The sequence below is a fragment of the Rhipicephalus microplus genome, unplaced genomic scaffold (assembly GCF_043290135.1).
Source record: "Rhipicephalus microplus isolate Deutch F79 unplaced genomic scaffold, USDA_Rmic scaffold_21, whole genome shotgun sequence".
Classification (NCBI taxonomy): Eukaryota; Metazoa; Arthropoda; class Arachnida; order Ixodida; family Ixodidae; genus Rhipicephalus; species Rhipicephalus microplus.
This window is the reverse complement of record NW_027464594.1, coordinates 8,276,003-8,293,654: the sequence shown is the minus strand read 5'-3', so window position 1 is coordinate 8,293,654 and position 17,652 is coordinate 8,276,003. Positions and strand designations below refer to the sequence as shown.

Below are 17,652 nucleotides of genomic sequence, written 5' to 3'. Positions count from 1 at the left end.
ACCACAAGTAGGAGGTTCATCGCCAGTCAGAAGAAAGTTATGAGTACCATAAGTGTGTCCTATTCTGAGGCGACAGAATAGGACATCAGTTCGCCGTGTTCTTATAGCGGAGGGCCAGTAACCCAACCGCGGCTTAATCAAATGAAGCTTATTATTTGTTTCTGTGTCCCACAAGCGTTGCCAGTGGTTTCGCAGTTTCTTTCGTAGAAAGGGTTTTAGATCTGTTGCAGGGACAGTAGCGGTGGGGTTAATAGCGCGCATTATAATTGACGTGGCCATTTGGTCAGCTAACACATTGCCCTCGATACTTCTATGGCCAGGTACCCAGCAAATAGTAATATGCTGGTTGGACATATACGCTGTACACAGAACGGAATATAGCTCAATTATTATCGGATTTCTGAATCTGAAAAGGGATCTTAATGCATTTACGACGCTTAACGAGTCTGTGAATATAATTGATTTTTGTATGTTTGATTTCCGTATATGCTTCACAGCGGACAATAGTGCATAACCCTCAGCCGTAAATATACTTGTTTCTGGGTGCAGCACGCCGGATTCCGAAAAGGATGGTCCAACGGCTGCATAAGCCACCCCTGCATGCGACTTAGAAGCGTCAGTATAAAACTCTACGCATGAGTAGTTGGACTGGAGTTCTCGGAAATGCATTTTAATATGTGCTTCTGGTGCGTGTTTAGTGATCTCAACAAATGAGGTGTCACAGTGTATAAGCTGCCACTGCCACGGCGGTAAAAGTATCCCTGTGGGCGTAGGACAGAGTTCCAGCAGCGGAACACCCATTTCCTCACATAAGTTTCTCACACGCAAGGAGAACGGCTTTTTCACTGTGGGTCGATTATGGAAGAGGGTGGCAGCGGTCATATCGTTTATAGTTGAATAAGATGGATGCTTGATGTTTGCACGTACCTTTATAAAATATGTGAAACTGCTATAGGATCGCTGCAGGTGAAGTGACCACTGATTCGACTCTACATAGAGGCTCTGGATGGGGCTTGTCCTGAAAGCACCGGTTGCAAGTCGGATACCCAGATGGTGAACGGGGTCTAGGATTTTTAATGCACTTGGCATTGCGGAATGATAAATTATAGAGGCATAATCAAGGCGCGACCCGACAAGGCTTTTGTATAACTTCAAGAGGCACTTTCGATCACTACCCCATGTTGTACGTGACAAGAGTTTTAGGACGTTCATCGCTTTCAAACATTTCATTTTGACATATTTAATATGGGGAATAAACGTAAGTTTAGAATCTAAAGTGGTTCCTAGGAATTTATGCTCGCTGCTTACAGAGAGTTGGTCTCCCTTGATCGCAACATTTGGTTGTGGCATTACCCCTCGTTTGTTGGAGAAAAGTATGCAAGTACTTTTCTTCGTGTTTATTTTAAAACCGTTTTCATCCGCCCATTCAGAGAATTTATTCATTCCAAGCTGCACTTGTCGTTCGCAGACAGACATATTGCATGATTTGAAACTCATCTGCACATCATCAACATACACGGAATAAAACATCGCACTTGGAATGACTGACTGCAGGGAGTTCACTTTTACAAGAAAAAGTGTGCGACTAAGCACGCCACCTTGCGGAACACCAGTCTCTTGGGTAAAAGTTCTAGAGAGAGCATTTCCCACTTTTACGCGAAAGGTTCGGTCAGACAGGTAACTTTTAATTGTGTTTAGCATGTTCCCACGGATGCCCATGGTGACAAGATCGCGGAGAATCCCAAATCGCCATGTGGTGTCATACGCCTTCTCTAAGTCTAGGAATACGGAAAGTACAAACTGCCTATGAATAAATGCATCTCTGATGTATGTCTCTATGCGAACAAGGTGGTCTGTTGTCGACCTCCCCTCTCTGAAACCACACTGAAGGGGGTCTAGTATACTGTTACTTTCTAAAAAGTGGATTAAGCGCCGGTTTATCATTTTCTCATATAGTTTGCATAGACAGCTTGTTAGCGCTATTGGCCTGTAGCTGGCGGCCAAAGACGGATCTTTGCCTTGTTTAAGTACTGGGATGACTATAGCTTCTTTCCATGACAATGGAATATACCCAACTGCCCACATGTTATTAAAGAGAGTTAGGAGTGTTTTTAGTGCTTCGGAGTGAAGGTACTTGACCATTTCGTATGTTATACGATCAACACCTGGCGCTGAGTTGTTGCAGCACGCAAGAGATGCCTTAACTTCAGCTAATGTAAATGGGCAGTTGTAAGACTCACTGAAATGGACGTTTACATTTAAGGGGCTGTCGCTCTTCGCGTTCTTTGAATTTTAAGAACGTTTCTGTATAGTTTGATGCACTTGAGATGTTTTCAAAGTGTTCGCCTAGGCAGTTCGCCTGCTCCTCCAGGCTCTCCCCTCGGCTACTTACCAAAGGTAGGGGGTGTGTCTCCCGACCTATTAACTTGTTTACCCTATTCCAAACCTTCGTTTCATCGGAGTAAGAATTTATACCGGAGATGTACCTATTCCAACTTTCTTTCTTTGCAAGACGACGCGTTCTTCTGGCTTGGGACTTAACCTGTTTGAAATTGTTGAGGTTTTCAGCTGTTGGGTAATTTCGGAGTAGTCTCCAAGCTTTATTTTGTCTATTGCGCGCTTTCCGACAATCGTCGTTCCACCATGGAATGCGACGTTTATTGGTCATTCCGTTGGTTTGCTTGATACATTTCACTGCAGCGTCAATAATAAAACCTGTTAGGAATGAATGCTACAGCATCGTCTATATTAAAATCAGCAATTTAATCTCCGTCTAAAAATGTAATTTCTCGAAACAGTTCCCAGTTGGCTGACTTGGTGTTCCAGCGAGGAAAGTCAGGCGAGCATGTATCTTCTTTTGTTAACTTTAACATTATCGGGAAGTGGTCACTCCCAAAGGGGTTCTTGAGAACAGACCACTCCAGATAAGGAATTAGTGTACTCGAGACAATACTCAGGTCTATAGAAGAGTATGTGTTGTGCGTAGTGCTATAATATGTTGATTCTTTTTTGTTAAGTAAACATGCACCTGACGAAAACAGAAAGTGTTCTATTAGGCGTCCTCGTGCATCCAAACGGGAGTCGCCCCATAAAGGATTATGTGCATTTAGATCACCAACGACTATATATGGCGGAGGAAGTTCATCAATGAAGCTTTGAAATTCTGTCTTTGAAAGTTGATAGCACGGAGGAATGTAGATAGAAGTAATTGTTAGTAGCTTCCCGAACAGCACTGCTCGGACACCAACTGCCTCAAGAGAAGTTCGGAGGTTTAATTGCTTACAGGCAACACCTTTATCAACTATTATAGCGACACCGCCCGACGAGGCGGCAGCGTCGTCACGGTCTTTGCGGAAGATAGCATATTGCTTTAGAAAATTTGTTTGTGTGGACTTGAGATGTGTTTCCTGAACACACAGCACCTTTGGAGTATGTTTATTAAGGAGTTCTCTAATATCATCGAGGTTATGGAGAAGTCCTCTCACATTCCACTGTAAAATCTGCGTGTCCATTTTAGATGTGTTTTGTGCTGTGTGCTCAAGGATAGAAAATTAGCTCACGGACCCTTTCCAGGGGCCGTGACACGAGATTTTTCTTTTTTGGATCGGTCGATGGAGTCGCGCCGATCCTTAGGCGCTTGCTGCGCCCTCACGCTCAAAGTTGTGTCCATTGCCTCTAGCGAGGCACTGGACAAGCGCTCTTGCGAGCGCTGCGGTTGTTTTGAGGGCCTCGCCTCTAAAGACAAGGCCTTCGCGGCCCCCAGCCCGGAGGTTGGTGGGTCCTTCTTCGACGGCGGAGCAGCAGTGGCTGACCGCCGTGGGGGCGGATGGCGTCACCGCTGGCTCACTACACGTGTGCCAGACAGGCGCCGGGGGCCGTCGTGGCGCTGCCCCCTGACGCGCCACTTCGGCAAAGCTGGTTTCTGGCAGGTAGGACACCTGCCTTCGTGCCTCCCTAAATGAAATGTTTTGCTTTACTTTAATCGTGACAATTTCCTTTTCTTTTTTCCAGCTGGGGCATGACCGTGAGTATGCGGCATGCTACCCGTTACAGTTCACACAGTGAGGAGAGTTTTCACAAGCATCAGATGTGTGTTCATCAGCACTGCATTTCGCACAAGTTAGGCGGCCTCGGCAGTTCTGAGAACTGTGGCCGAACCGCTGGCATTTAAAACATCTGAGAGGGTTCGGTATATATGGCCTCACTCGAAGCTTGATGTACCCTGCCTCAACAGAGTCGGGCAGTACACTTGAATTGAAAGTAAGTATTAAGTGCTTAGTCTGGATTTCTTTGCCATCGCGCCTCATCCTAATTCGTTTCACATTGATGACATTCTGTTCGCTAAAACCCTCCAGGAGTTCAGCCTCCGTCAGCCCTAACAGGTCATCATCTGAGACAACGCCACGGGTGGTGTTCATGGTTCGGTGCGGGGTTACTATTAATTTGGTATCTGCAAATTTCTTTAGGTTAGGCAATTTTTCATATTGTTTCTGGTCGCGGAGCTCCAACAGGAGGTCACCACTTGCCATTCTTGAAGCTTTATATCCTGGGCCAAAGATTTCTGTCAAAGACTTCGAAACAAGAAAAGGTGAAATTGTTCTCACTGGTTTGCCGGGTGTGTCAGCGTGGACAACGTGAAATCGGGGAAAGGATACTCTCTGGTGACCATAAAACTGGAAGACTTCATCGGTGCGCCCTCTTTTCTGAGGGCGATCAGGGAGTGGGGGGAAGGAACTAGCCATAAGAAAAGGTTTCTTTTCGGCAGCGGTGCCAGCCACCCACCATGGAGTCCTACAAGGGGACGCTGCAGGGTCTGGAAGCACAGGCCCTGCAGACGCCAGCTGTACACCACCACTATAACCGAATATGGTGTATCCAAGGTAGGATAGCCACACAGGGTTAACCCTTGCCGCCAGGAAACACTGAAGTCAACGGAAGAGAGTAGAGGACAGGAAAGATTTAAAGTAAGAGAAAAGACGAAGATGTGAGGGGGAGACAGGAAAAGGCGACTGCCGATTTCTCCTGGGTGGGTCAGCCCAGGGGTGCCGTCTACGTGAAGCCGGGGCCAAAGGGGTGTGTTGCCTCTGCCGGGGGGCCTTAAAGGTCCAATCACCCAGCGTCGGCTCAACCCCCAGGATCCCCTTTTCCCCGGGCACGGCAAAGCCACGCACGGCTAGGCGTGGGAGGGAGCCGAAGCTCCCCCGTTAGCTCGGGTCCGTGGTGTCGCTACACACCAAACGCCTACTTGCGCAGGCGCCCCTGCGGGGTGTTTACGAGTGGAAGTGTGTGTACTTGTTTTCCTGCTATCCTACCGACCATGTTCCAGACTTTTGCCTACTGTGTGTATGAATTGATCCCTGACAAAAAACTTCTGCCAGCTTTCTCTTCTGGCCTGCCGACACGTTCTCCTTCCTTGAGACTTTATTTTCTTGAACGTGTCAAGATTTTCCGCTGTTGGCGAGTTGCGCAGCAATCTCCATGCCCTGTTCTGTTCCTTTCGCGCATTACGACACTCCGTGTTCCACCATGGGACGTGTCGTTTGCCGGGCATTCCAGATGTTTGCGATATGCACCTGGCTGCTGCGTCAGTTAGAAAAGCTGTGAAGTACTTCACAGCTTCATCTATGTTTAACCTACATATGTCTGTCCAACTCAAACGTGTAGTGTTGTGGAACTGTTCCCAGTCTGCTTTGTTTATCAGCCATTTGGGAATATGTAGAGGACATTCATATGTTGTTTGTGAACTCAACACTACAGGAAATAGTCACTTCCATATAAATTGTTTATGATTTTCCATTTCAATAGGGGTAGAAGTGAAGGTGATACAATGCTGAGGTCTATAGACGAGTAAGTTTTGTTGGCAACGTTATAGTAGGTTGGCTCTTTCCTATTCAACAAACAGGCGCCGGAAGAGAAGAGAAATTGTTCAATGAGACGACCTCGTGCATCACAGCGAGAATCGCCCCACAGTCCACTATGTGCATTTAGGTCCCCAAGAAGCAAATAAGGTTCAGGTAGTTCGTCTATTAGGGACTGAAATTCACGTCTTTCAAGACGTTGGTGGGGAGGTACATAAAAAGAGCAGATGGTGACGAGTTTGTTTAAAAGTACCGCTCGAACAGCCACCGCCTCAAGGGATGTCTGGAGTGGTAAATGTGTACACGCTACTCCTTGGTTAATAATAATGGCTAGGCCACCGGATGACGCCACAGCATCATCTCAATCCTTTCGGTATATGACGTAACCACGTAAAAAATTTGTATTGGAGGATTTCAGATGTGTTTCCTGTACACACAGCACTTGAGGTGATGATGATGATGTTTAGAGTTTAATGGCACAAGGCCGACTAAGGGCAAAGAGCGCCAAACAGAAGTGATTACATTAAAGTGACAAGAAAGTAAAAGTGACATCTCAGTAAAAATAAACAAAGTAAAAACACAACGTAATGGAAGATGACTGGTCTAAAGGGCCAGGTTGTCAAGCATGATAAGAAATGAGATGTAAAAATTTCACGTCGGTAAGAAATTCTAAAACGCGTTTGACTGAAAACAGTGCTTCGTCTCCTATGAAGTGTGACGGGTGTGGTGGAATATGTCGCGTGTGTAGTTGTGGGAAGTATTTGCGTCGTGTTGTGTCAAGTGCCTTACATTGTATCAGGATGTGGTTCACGGATAGGGCCTCTCCGCATCTGCTGCACAGAGGTCTTGGAGACCCAGTGAGAAGGTGCGAGTGCGTTGTATGAGTGTGCCCTATCCGTAATCTGGCCAAGGCGACTTCAGTGTATCTATTACGTGCGTCGGTGGTGTATGGTCCCAAATGTGGTTTTATTACGTGTAACTTGTCTGTTTGTTCACTCCAGTGTGTTTGCCATGTTTTACGAAGTTCTTGTCTGATGTGTGGTTTCACGTCGATGTAGGGTAATGTGGTTATGTCTACTGTATTTAGGAGTGTAGCAGCAGCAGCCATTCGATCCGCTGCTTCGTTCCCGGCTATACCACAGTGGCCAGGGACCCAACAAAGAACCAGTTCAAGGTTGCGTACATACACAGACATAACAGCTTTGACAATCAGATTGACAACATGGTTTTTCGAAGGCATTGTTGACGACAGTGCCCGCACAACACTGAGGGAGTCTGTATAGATAATGGATTGTGAGATGTCGCTTTGAAGTATATGATTAAGAACAAGAAGAACACCATACGCCTCTGCGGTAAAGATACTAGTATGACTATTCAGCGTTTTAGTGACACTAAGGCCGGGTCCATGCGCAGCGCAGGACACAGAGGTGGCAGTTCTAGAGGCGTCCGTATAAAATTCAGCACATTGATACTTATGCTGCAGATGCAAGAAATGCTGCAGAATAGCACATGTGGGAGCTTGGTTTTTATCTATATGTGTAAAAGATGTGTCACATAAGACAGCGCGGAGATGCCATGGTGCTATAAAATCTGTTGGAGAACTTTGGATGGTGTCTAGAAAAGAGACAGAAAGCTCTGACGCTTCCTCTCTAGCTCTGTAGGTGAAAGACGCAGAGAACGATGGTCGGTTTAAAAGGAGTTCAGTCATGGACGTATCATAAAAAACTGATTTAAAAGGATGGTGAGGCATGGATGAAAGTTTAAAAGCATAAAGGAGATCTGTGTATGCTCGCTGACGTTGCAGGTTCCATTTGTTACACTCCACATAGAGGCTTTCGACCGGACTAGTCCGGAATGCACCACACGCCAGGCGGAGCCCCAGATGGAGTACCGGGTCCAGCATTTTGAGGGATGTTTTACTTGCTGACCCATAAACAACGCTACCATAGTCCAATCGCGAACCTATTAGGCTGGTAAAAACACGTAATAAAAGTTGTTTGTCAGCACCAAAAGAAATGTGCGAGAGAACCTTCATGATAGTCAGTGTTTTTAAGCATTTATGTTTTAGTTGTTTTATGTGTGGGATGAATGTCAGCTTTTCGTCAAAGATTATTCCTAAAAACTTGTGTTCCTTTTTGACGGGAATCGACACACCATTAAGATGAATGTCAGGATCCGGCCGGATGCCACGCCTCTTAGAAAAAAGAACACAAGTGCACTTCCCCGGGTTAAATTTAAACCCGTTCCTATCTGCCCAGCCAGCTAGCTTGCTAACACCAAGCTGTACTTGGCGCTCGCAGAAAGATAGGTTACAAGACTTAAAAGATAATTGTACGTCGTCTACATAAATTAAGCAGGAAATCGACGGTGGCAATGCCTTCCTCAGTGAGTTCATTTTCACAATGAAAAGGGTGCAACTTAAAACTCCACCTTGTGGCACTCCATTTTCCTGAACATGAACTCTAGATAGTGCAGTTCCAACACGCACGCGAAACGTTCTTTCGGACATGTAACTGGCAAGCGTGTTGAACATGTTACCCGAAATGCCAAAAGACTTGAGATCAATGAGGATACCATACCTCCAAGCAGTATCATACGCCTTTTCTAAATCAAAAAATACTGTCATGCAGTACTGCTTGTGGAGGAAAGCATCTTTTACATATGCCTCTAATGCAACGAGTTGATCGTTGGTAGATCGCCCCGCCCTGAAGCCTGCCTGGCAGCCCTCGAGAAGCACTTGAGGTGAGTGTTTGTATAAAAGCTCTTGGACGTCGTCGAGGTTTTTAAGCAGGCCTCCGACGTTCCAATGTATAATTTGTGTTTCCATATTGGAAGTAAAGTAGTGCTGTGTGTACGTTAAGGGAGTGACTTGTTTAAGCTGAAAGGTCGAGCTCAAGTAACAGGGCTATTATCAGGCCCTGTTATTAGCTTTTTGGTTTTCTTGGCGCGCTCCAGAGAGCCGCGCCGCTCTTTTGGCACCAGAGGTGCCGCCGTATCCATTGCCTCCTCGGAGGCACTGGATGCCCGCTCATGCGAGCTGGTTTTTCGAAGCTTGGGCCTCGCCTGGCGAGGTGAGGCCTTGAGACCCGAGGACCCTGGAGTCCCTGGTCTCTGTTCAATAGTAGGCGGGGTAGACTCAACTACTGCCGCCTTGGGGGCAGGCGCCACAGCCAATGGCTCGCTCTGCGCAGGCCGAAGAAGTGGAGAGGGCTGGTGCGACACTGCCCCCTGGCGCGCCGCATCAGCATATGTAGGGCCATAAAATGGCGAGACTCTTTTTCTTGCTTCTTTAAATGTAATGTTTTCTTTTATCTTTAAAGTGATGATTTTTTTTTCCAGAAAGAACAAGAACGTGAGTACGCGGCATGATTACCGCCACAGTTTACGCAGTGTGCAGGTGCTTCGCAGTTGTCGGACGCATGGCCCACGACTCCACACATAGCACAAGTTTTCTGGCCACGACAGCTTTGCGAGCCGTGGCCATATCTCTGACAATGGAAGCAACGGCGGGGGTTGGGAATATATGGCCTCACAGATGTCTTTGTGTACCCAGTCTGAATTGTTTCCGGCAAATCGCTCGAAGCAAAGGTCAGTACTAAGTGTTTTGTTGGTATTTCCTTTTGATCTCTTCTTATCTTAATACGCTGTACGTTTGTCACATTCTCGCTCTTCCATCCTTCAAGAAGTTCAGCTTCGGTCAGGTCAAGCAAATCAGCATCCGAAACGACCCCGCGAGATGAGTTCATAGACCTGTGTGGCGTAATACTGATGGGTGTGTCTCCAAACGTTGTGAGGGTGTTCAGTTTATCGAATTGGTCTTTGTCACGTATTTCAAGGAGTAGATCTCCACTGGCCAATTTGGTAACCTTGTACCCGGCACCGAGAGTTTCAGTTAAGGACCTAGCCACTACGAAGTGGGATACAGTTCTGGCTTGCTTGTTAGTTTTCTCGCAGTGTATATCGTGAAAATGAGGAAAGATTTGTCCTGGCCGGATGAAAAAATTGATATATTCGATGCGTGCCCGCTTTCAGAAGGCACGATCACTAAGTAAAAAGAATGCATTATGCATGCTAATTGTATGTTGTTCAGCAGCATTGGCGGCCACTCACCACGGAGCCCAACGAGGGGACGCTGCAAGTTTGCGGATGATGAAAGCTTGCAGACGTCAGCTGTACAACTCTGCTATAACCCAATGCACCTAGGCCAAGGTAGGCTATTTGCACAGGGTTAACCCTTGCCGCCAGGAAAATTGGAAGTAAGCAGAAGAGAGAAGTAGACAGGAAAGCTAAAAAAGTAAGAAAGACGAAGATGTAGGGAGACAATGATAGGAAAAGGGGACTGCCGATTTCCCCTGGGTGGGTCAGCCCAGGGGTGCCGTCTACGTGAAGCTGGGGCCAAAGGGGTGTGTTGTCTCCGGGGGGGGGGGGGGGGGCTTAAAGGTCTAATAACTTGGTGTCGACTTAACCCCCAGGATACTCTTTTCCCCTGACACGGCAAAGCCACGCGCGGCTAGGCGTGGGAGGGAGCCGAAACCCCCCCGTTAGCTCGGGTCCGTGGTGTCGCTACACACCAAACGCCTGCTTACGCAGACGCCCCTGCGGGGGGCTGACTCAGATTAATCACCGAAATCTGTCAACTGTAGATATAACCACAACCGCTGGATTAAAACAAAAAACACCGGCCGTGGTGCAACACACGAGAAAAAAAATCACAAGACATAATCATAGATAACGACATGACCTAACGATAGACTATGTCATAGATGGTGGCTTGCTAAGAAAAATACTTCATTTGCCAAAGCAAAAGTTTTCATAATGAATATTTAAGCTATATTTGCGGTGCCGTGTTACGGAAACGAGATTTTGAAGTTATCTCAGCTTATCTTCATTTCAATAAAAACGGCTCAGCACAAATTTTTGTTTACACCAATACTGAGCTGTTTTAAACATGTTTAGTTACTAATGATTTCTGCCTTTATTAGTAACGATCTAGCCTGACCTAGCCATGCCCAACGTTACTAGACCAGGTTTTAGTAACGTTGGCCATGCCGGCGTTGCCTATTCATAGTAGCCAAGAATAGCCTTTCTGCCATGCTCTCTGGCCTCTGGCTTGTTGCTTCAGGCCTGGTCAGGTAGATTTTCTGGCCCCACCGTTGAATTGTTTGCTCGGGTTGTGGCTTCCAAACGTCGCGGTTTTGGGCTTCCGTATCATCTAGTTCCGTCATCATGCCCTCTAAGTGGAGGACATGTCACAGTGTGACGAGGGAGCACGACAAGGCGCTGAGCGAACTCGGATTCACGCAGTTTGTCGCAGGTCCTCGTTGTGATTTCCTGCGCAGCGACGGAGTGCGTGCTGCTCGCGTGGCACCATTTAGTCCTCCGGAGCCGGTGAGCCGCAGAAGGCTGGCAAATGAAACTTCCATGGACAACGCAGGTGAGCCTGCGCCCAAACGGTTCAACACAGTTTCAGAGAGCGAAGACGACCGTGTTTGTGAACAAGATGCTGATCTTGTCGAGTGCGGCGAAGAGTCTGAAGGGGTGCCGCTATGTATGCAAAGCGGCCCTGAGTGTAGCTCAAGTGACGAAGACAGTCCGCTTGGCTGCGAATCAAGTGATGACGGCGTCACTTGAGACAGCCGCACAGGGCCGGGCGAGGGTGCAGCGTTAACTAGCAGTGCAAGGCTTTTTGTTGAATCGGCGGAGGTGCCTGCAAGCGAAGAGTTTGCACTCATTGCAGGCAAGCATAATATGACGAATGCCTGCATTAATGATGTCCTCGACTTCTGTCGGCGTAGAGGCGTCGCTGACCTTCCCAAAGATGCAAGAACCATATTGAAAACCGAGCGTAAAGCTCAGGTGGAGCAGAATGGTTCGTTTGTTCTGAAGAACTTCGGTTTTGAAGAAGGCATCCGTCAAGTGTTGCATCAGGTGCAAGCACTTCCTTGTGAACTGAAACTGCAAGGTAACATTGATGGAGTATCACTGTACAAAAGCAGCCAGCTTGCTTTCTGGCCCATTTTGTGCCGCGTAACAAATGTGCAGGCATCGCCGCCATTTGTTGTTAGTGTGTACTGCGGTGCCAGGAAGCCACCGTGTCTAGAGGATTATTTGCGGCCATTTGCGCAAGAAGTCGCCAAGCTAACCTCTGAGGGGTTGAGCATAGGAGACATTCACGTACATGTGCGCATTGAAGCCATAGTGTGTGATGCCCCTGCAAGAAGCTACATCAAGTGTATTGTTGGCCACACTGGGTATTATGCCTGTGAGCGGTGCATACAAAAAGGAAAGCATGTCGAAAACAGGATCACATTTCCCAGACTCCATGCACCAGCATGGAGTGATGCATCGTTTCGTTCTCAAGACAACAAACGCCATCATACTGCTGCTTCACCTTCTGTCACTTGATGTTGACACGGTTGCATTCTTTCCAACTGAATACATGCACCTTGTCTGCTTAGAAGTCGTGCGTCTACTTCTCAGAAACTGGATATGCCAAGGCCACAGCAATAGACTGAGCAGAGCTCATCATTGCCAACTAAATGAGAGCTTGCGAGAGCCATCTAAGGCCTTTCCAATGCATTTCCAGCGAAAGCCAAGGGGCACAAAAGAACTTGATCTATGGAAGGCAACAGAGTTCCGCACATTTTTCCTATATGTGGGGCCTGTTGTCTTGAAGCCTGTTCTGTCTGTGTCTCAATACAAGCATTTTTTTAATGTTTCATGTGGCCATCAAAATTTTAGCGTCACCAAAGCACTACCTTGAGTAGAATGACTTTGCAAAAGAAGTGCTCAGGTATTTTGTGCAAGAAGTTGGTGAGCCATATGGAAAAAAGCAGCTGGTGAACAATGTACACACAGTTGTTTACCTTGCCGGCCAGTGCATGGAGCATGGCCCGTTAGATCAGTTTGGCGCATTTCCCTTTGAAAGCTACCTTGGACAAATGAAGAAGTTGCTGTGATCTTCTAACAAGCCACTTCCGCAGTTAAGCAGGAGGATCTCTGAACTGAGGTACGCATTTCATAATGATGCTAAAAGACGCAGCAACAAGTGCAACCTGGAGACTGCTTCCTGTTGAAGGATGGCCCTGTTTTGTTGAAGAGATTATGGGAGGCCAGTTCAAGGGAGGCCTTATGCCAGAGATTTTTCCAAAGTTCCTCTGAAGTCTTCCCAGCTTGATATATGGTGCTGTGACACCTTTAGTGATAAAACTAAGGTGTGGCCTCTTCAAGAGCTCCAGAACACAGCTCAGTGTCTGAGGCTGTGCTACAAACGAGGACACGTTGTTCTGCCACTTTTGCACACTTGAAAGGAGGAATGTAAAATATAATAATGTTGAAGAATGTTGCATTGGGTGGTGAGCTGCTCGGCCGATAAGATCTTGAGTATGTTGATGCACCAAGCCTATTTGCCTGTTGCCTAATTGGGTTGAGACCCAAACAAGTTCAATGCAAGCAGATTCGTTCTGATGCAGAGGGGGTGTGAAAAATGGAAGGTGGATGAATAGAGAGTACTCTGAGCAAAGTTTGTGAGGGAGACCTTAGAAAATGAAAAAAATGAATGGAAGCAGAGCACGGGTATTAGCCAGATACTGGCTTGCTCAGTTGCTTCCTTTCTCTCGATACACAGACGAGACAAGCATACACTTGCAACCGAACCACATTCTACAACTCTTCCAGCACCCTCCATGACCACGGCAAAACCCCATGGTAAGTCATTCGCTAGGAGACCACAACGTGCTACCACTTCAGCATTGCCAGGCATTTTCTGCATATGTGAAGTTTATCTGCCAAACCTTGTGAGAAGCAAGGCTTCTCAGACCAATTCAGAGCAAACATTCACACCAATTCTTCGCTAGCCAAGATAGAAATATTTGAATGTGTCCTCGCTTACTTGATGATGATGATATATGTTTAATGGCGCAAGGGCCATTGATGGCCAAAGAGCGCCAAGAAATGATATCGGATGGGAGCAATGGTTATGGTAAATGGCTGTAAAAGGGCCTAAAATTCTGCGCTCTAAAGATGCGTAAGACATATATTTATTAAAATCATGAAAGTGGCGTGAAGCATGCCCGGTGAGAATGAGTCTTTAGTTATCATGACATCATAAAATAGGAGCGTTATATTAGCACCGATTTCTCGCCAGCCCCCTTGGTCCCAAGGGCCTGGAGACAGGTGCTCTTTTGGATGTAGCATCCGCAGCAGCAGCCTCTTTTCAGAGGCCGTGCTATTGATCACTTGAGTAGAAAACATGGGAAGTATTTACTTCCTTCAAGAATGCATTCAATGCATTATATTTAAAAAGAGGTTTGCGACCAATAAACATAGCTGGGTGAAGGGGTATGTGTTCCTTGTACGCTAGTGGAAAATGTTTTTTCCTGTAAGCCTCTAGCTCAGAGCATTCAAGAAGTATGTGAAGTACGGTAAGTGGACGGCCATATCTGTGATAGCTGGGTGGGTCACCACCGGACAAAAGGTGTGTGTGCGTGCTGTGTGTGTGTCCTATTCTAAGCCGACAGAGACTGGCCTCTGTACGGCGTGTTTTCAACGTGGGTGGCCCGTTACTGAGGTATGGTTTAATCAAGTGTAACTTGTTATGAGTTTGTTGATCCCATAACTTCTGCCAGTAAGCCCTGAGCTTTTTCCGTATGTTTGGTTTTAGGTCCATTATAGGGACAGCAACTGAGGAGTTAGCAGAGCTTCCGTTAGTTGACCTGGCGAGCTGGTCGGCCAACAGATTTCCTTCGATCTCACGATGTCCTGGCACCCAGCACACGACGATATGTTGCTTGAAAGTATAGGCCGTGCAGAGTATTGAATAGAGGGATATAATTATAGGGTTTCTGTGTTTTTTAAGATTTTTCAATGCTTTTACGACACTGAGGGAGTCTGCGTATATAACTACCCTTGGCGTATTCAATTCTTTGATGTGTTTAACGGCTACGAATAACGCGTAAGCCTCGGCTGTAAAAATGCTTGTGCTGGTGGACAGAACGCCGGCATCCGAAAAGGATGGGCCGACCGCCGCATAGGACACGCCAGTATCAGACTTGGATGCATCAGTCTATACAGTCTATGCTCTATACGTCCTCTCTTTTTTTATATATGGTTGCACTAGAATACGCAGCAGCACCGCCAGCGCCCTTTCGTTTTGTTAGGGCGATGTGCGCATCCACTGCCTCTACCAGCCACCTCTCTCATCTGCGGGAGCAGCTGAGAAGTGCGCACGCTCACCGCCAGGGTGGTCGTGAAAACTCCAGCGCTGGTACCCTATAGGCGCCCGATCTTGGTGGCATTATGCCGACCATAGTAAAGGGGCTCTTCGCAGTTTGGCCAGAGATCGTAATGTTTGTTTTATACCCGGCTCTAAGCCTTCAATACTTTCCTCGATGCTGGAGGTGGGGTCATATCACCTTCATTCTAAAGCCCAATTAACCTTGGCAGATTACCAATTCATTCAGGCCAGCTTGTGTGAACTCGTTCTTCAGAAAAGTACTAGAACAATTGATGCACGGGCGACTGTACAGTTTTCTGTTTCGGAACGGTCACGTGCACGCAAATCAATTCAGTTTCTTGCCCGCCCGAAGTGTTGTTCTTGCTTTGCATTCTTTAAAAACTAGGCTCGTTCAACTGAGGGCTTCAAAAAAACCTGCCATCCTCATGTGTCTGGACTTTCAGGGAGCCTTTGAGTGTATGGCACCTGAAGGTCCCTCAGAGAACGACAAGTCCAGGCTAATCTATACTATTTATTGTGCACGTTTCTAAGTGACAGATGAGTAGTGTTTTGGGCATAAGCTGGGGAGGCGGAGGTGCATCCCACTTTGGGTAGCCCGAAGAGTTCGCCTCTGTCACTGTTACTCTGGAATATTATCGTGTACGATATGCTCTGCTTGTTGATGCCAAAAGGTGTCACGATGCAAGTGTACACACAGGACATTCCTCATTATCATTCCTGCAGAGTCGAAAAAGCGACTCAAAAAACTGGGCTCTGAGGTACTCCTACAGTGTTGGACTGGACAAAGGTTGCGAAGCTTCAAATCAATAAGGAGAATACTTTCTGCGTCCTTTTCACGCACGGGCAAGGGAGATTGGGCATGAAAAGTCGTCGTACCATTCGGGCAGAAAGAGCGGACAGAGCCCTCACATTCAAGGACTCAATCCGCATGCTGGGCGTGATGTTAGATCAGCGTTTCTCCTTCTCCCTTCACGCCGATGCCCTGAAGACAAAGGTGGAGTCCCTGTAGACGTGCGTCAACACCCTCACTCGCTTGCAAGGCGACAAGCGAGCGAGGGCGTTGTTCCCACAATTAGATGAAGCTTGGCTTGCTGAATTCCATTTTGTGCACTGGATATAGCCTCTACCTTTCTCAAACTGATCGATCAACTGAGCACTCCAATTTCTCTTTTGGTCAGAGAATGCTGCCACTCACTATCGACTAGTACAACGGGCAGAACACTTCTAGCCGATTCGGTTGAACTAAATATCAAGTCGTTTGGGATGACACTCTGCTACACCTGATCAGACTGCCAGACCTACACTTTGGGTCACCCTCTTTTTGTGACGCATAGAATGTATGTTGCACTTCACTTGGGTTGAGCATGCTGCATGTTTATCATGAGGCTCTGTAACCCACTGCCTGGTGGCAAGGTGATGATCAACATGCACATAAATGGTGTTGGGTAAAATCTCAAAGCTTTTGGCTAGTATGCAAGGAAGAGAAATCCCCACGTCAGCCTGTTGCCTAAGTTAGCAGGTTGAAATCGAACCATGCTGAAATGGCCTAGAGTTCTGGAAAACTCCTGTAATTTAACTTCTTGAAGGTTTCTGCATGGTATTCTGTTCCTTGCGAGAGAGTCAACCGCTGTGCTGTCACGCTGGGAGAATGAACGAGCCCAGGTAATCTGGCCCTAAGGAGCCTGCAGTACAACTGTTGGACCTTGTAGCTGCTTTTGAATTGAAAGTTTCCAATATAGCTAGGGTGGAGCCATGGCCTTTAAATTGGAACTCTCTCCACCTCCAAGTGGAGTGTCACGGGCAACAGGTGCGTGGACGAGGATTGCCACACGGCTAAGAAGGAGAGCTCATGCTTTTGGCCTCGACTTGGAGGGCCATGGCGGCAATGAGAGCAATAAAGAGAATTTAATAGATCATAGGCATTTTGCAAACTAAGAGTGTATTCTGTATGACCTCCTGCTCAGCTGATGTGAGGAATCTTGCAAAACAATGCAGTACAATGACTGCTGTGCGCAGCATATAGTAGGCCATTTGAGGTTCTCTGCCAAGAGCTGAAGAAACTATTTACAAGAAGTTGCTTCATTGTACAGGGTAAAGCATGCTCCCATGGAAACCGACCAGTTAAGGACACTCTACCTGCTGATCCAAATGCGCTTACTTTTAGATGCCCCTTATCTGGACAAAGATTTGGATCCAAATCTCGTAATTCAGGAGATAGAACAGACTCTTGCTTATATTACCTGGTATTGCGTAACATACAAGGTCCTCTGAAACGTAGGTGATATAGCTCACGATTCTTTTTAACAAACTTAAATCGGGTGCGTAAAACGTGGAGTTTGGAAAAATTCCCAGAATAATTCAATTCCGAAGTCTGTAAATTCACTACTTCTCCAGAATTTACGACCCATCTCCCTCGTAAGTTGTGTACACAAACTATTTGTGCACGTCATTTTCTAGCCACTTCAAACACATTTGGAAGCTAGGAATTTGTGTCCCAACACCTAGTTTGGCTTTTGCCCCTACCTATTGGTACAACTTGTCCTCCTACATTTCAAGGCC

General features: G+C 46.8%; 1 protein-coding gene and 1 pseudogene across 3 annotated transcripts in view; one reads left to right on the top strand and one right to left on the bottom strand.

Moving 5' to 3' along the window:
* The window catches only part of LOC142785328 (uncharacterized), a 147,256-nt gene that overhangs the window by 15,755 nt on the left and 113,849 nt on the right, over positions 1–17,652 (bottom strand). The window lies entirely within an intron of this gene.
* LOC142785327 (uncharacterized) lies at positions 12,164–14,068 on the top strand (annotated as a pseudogene).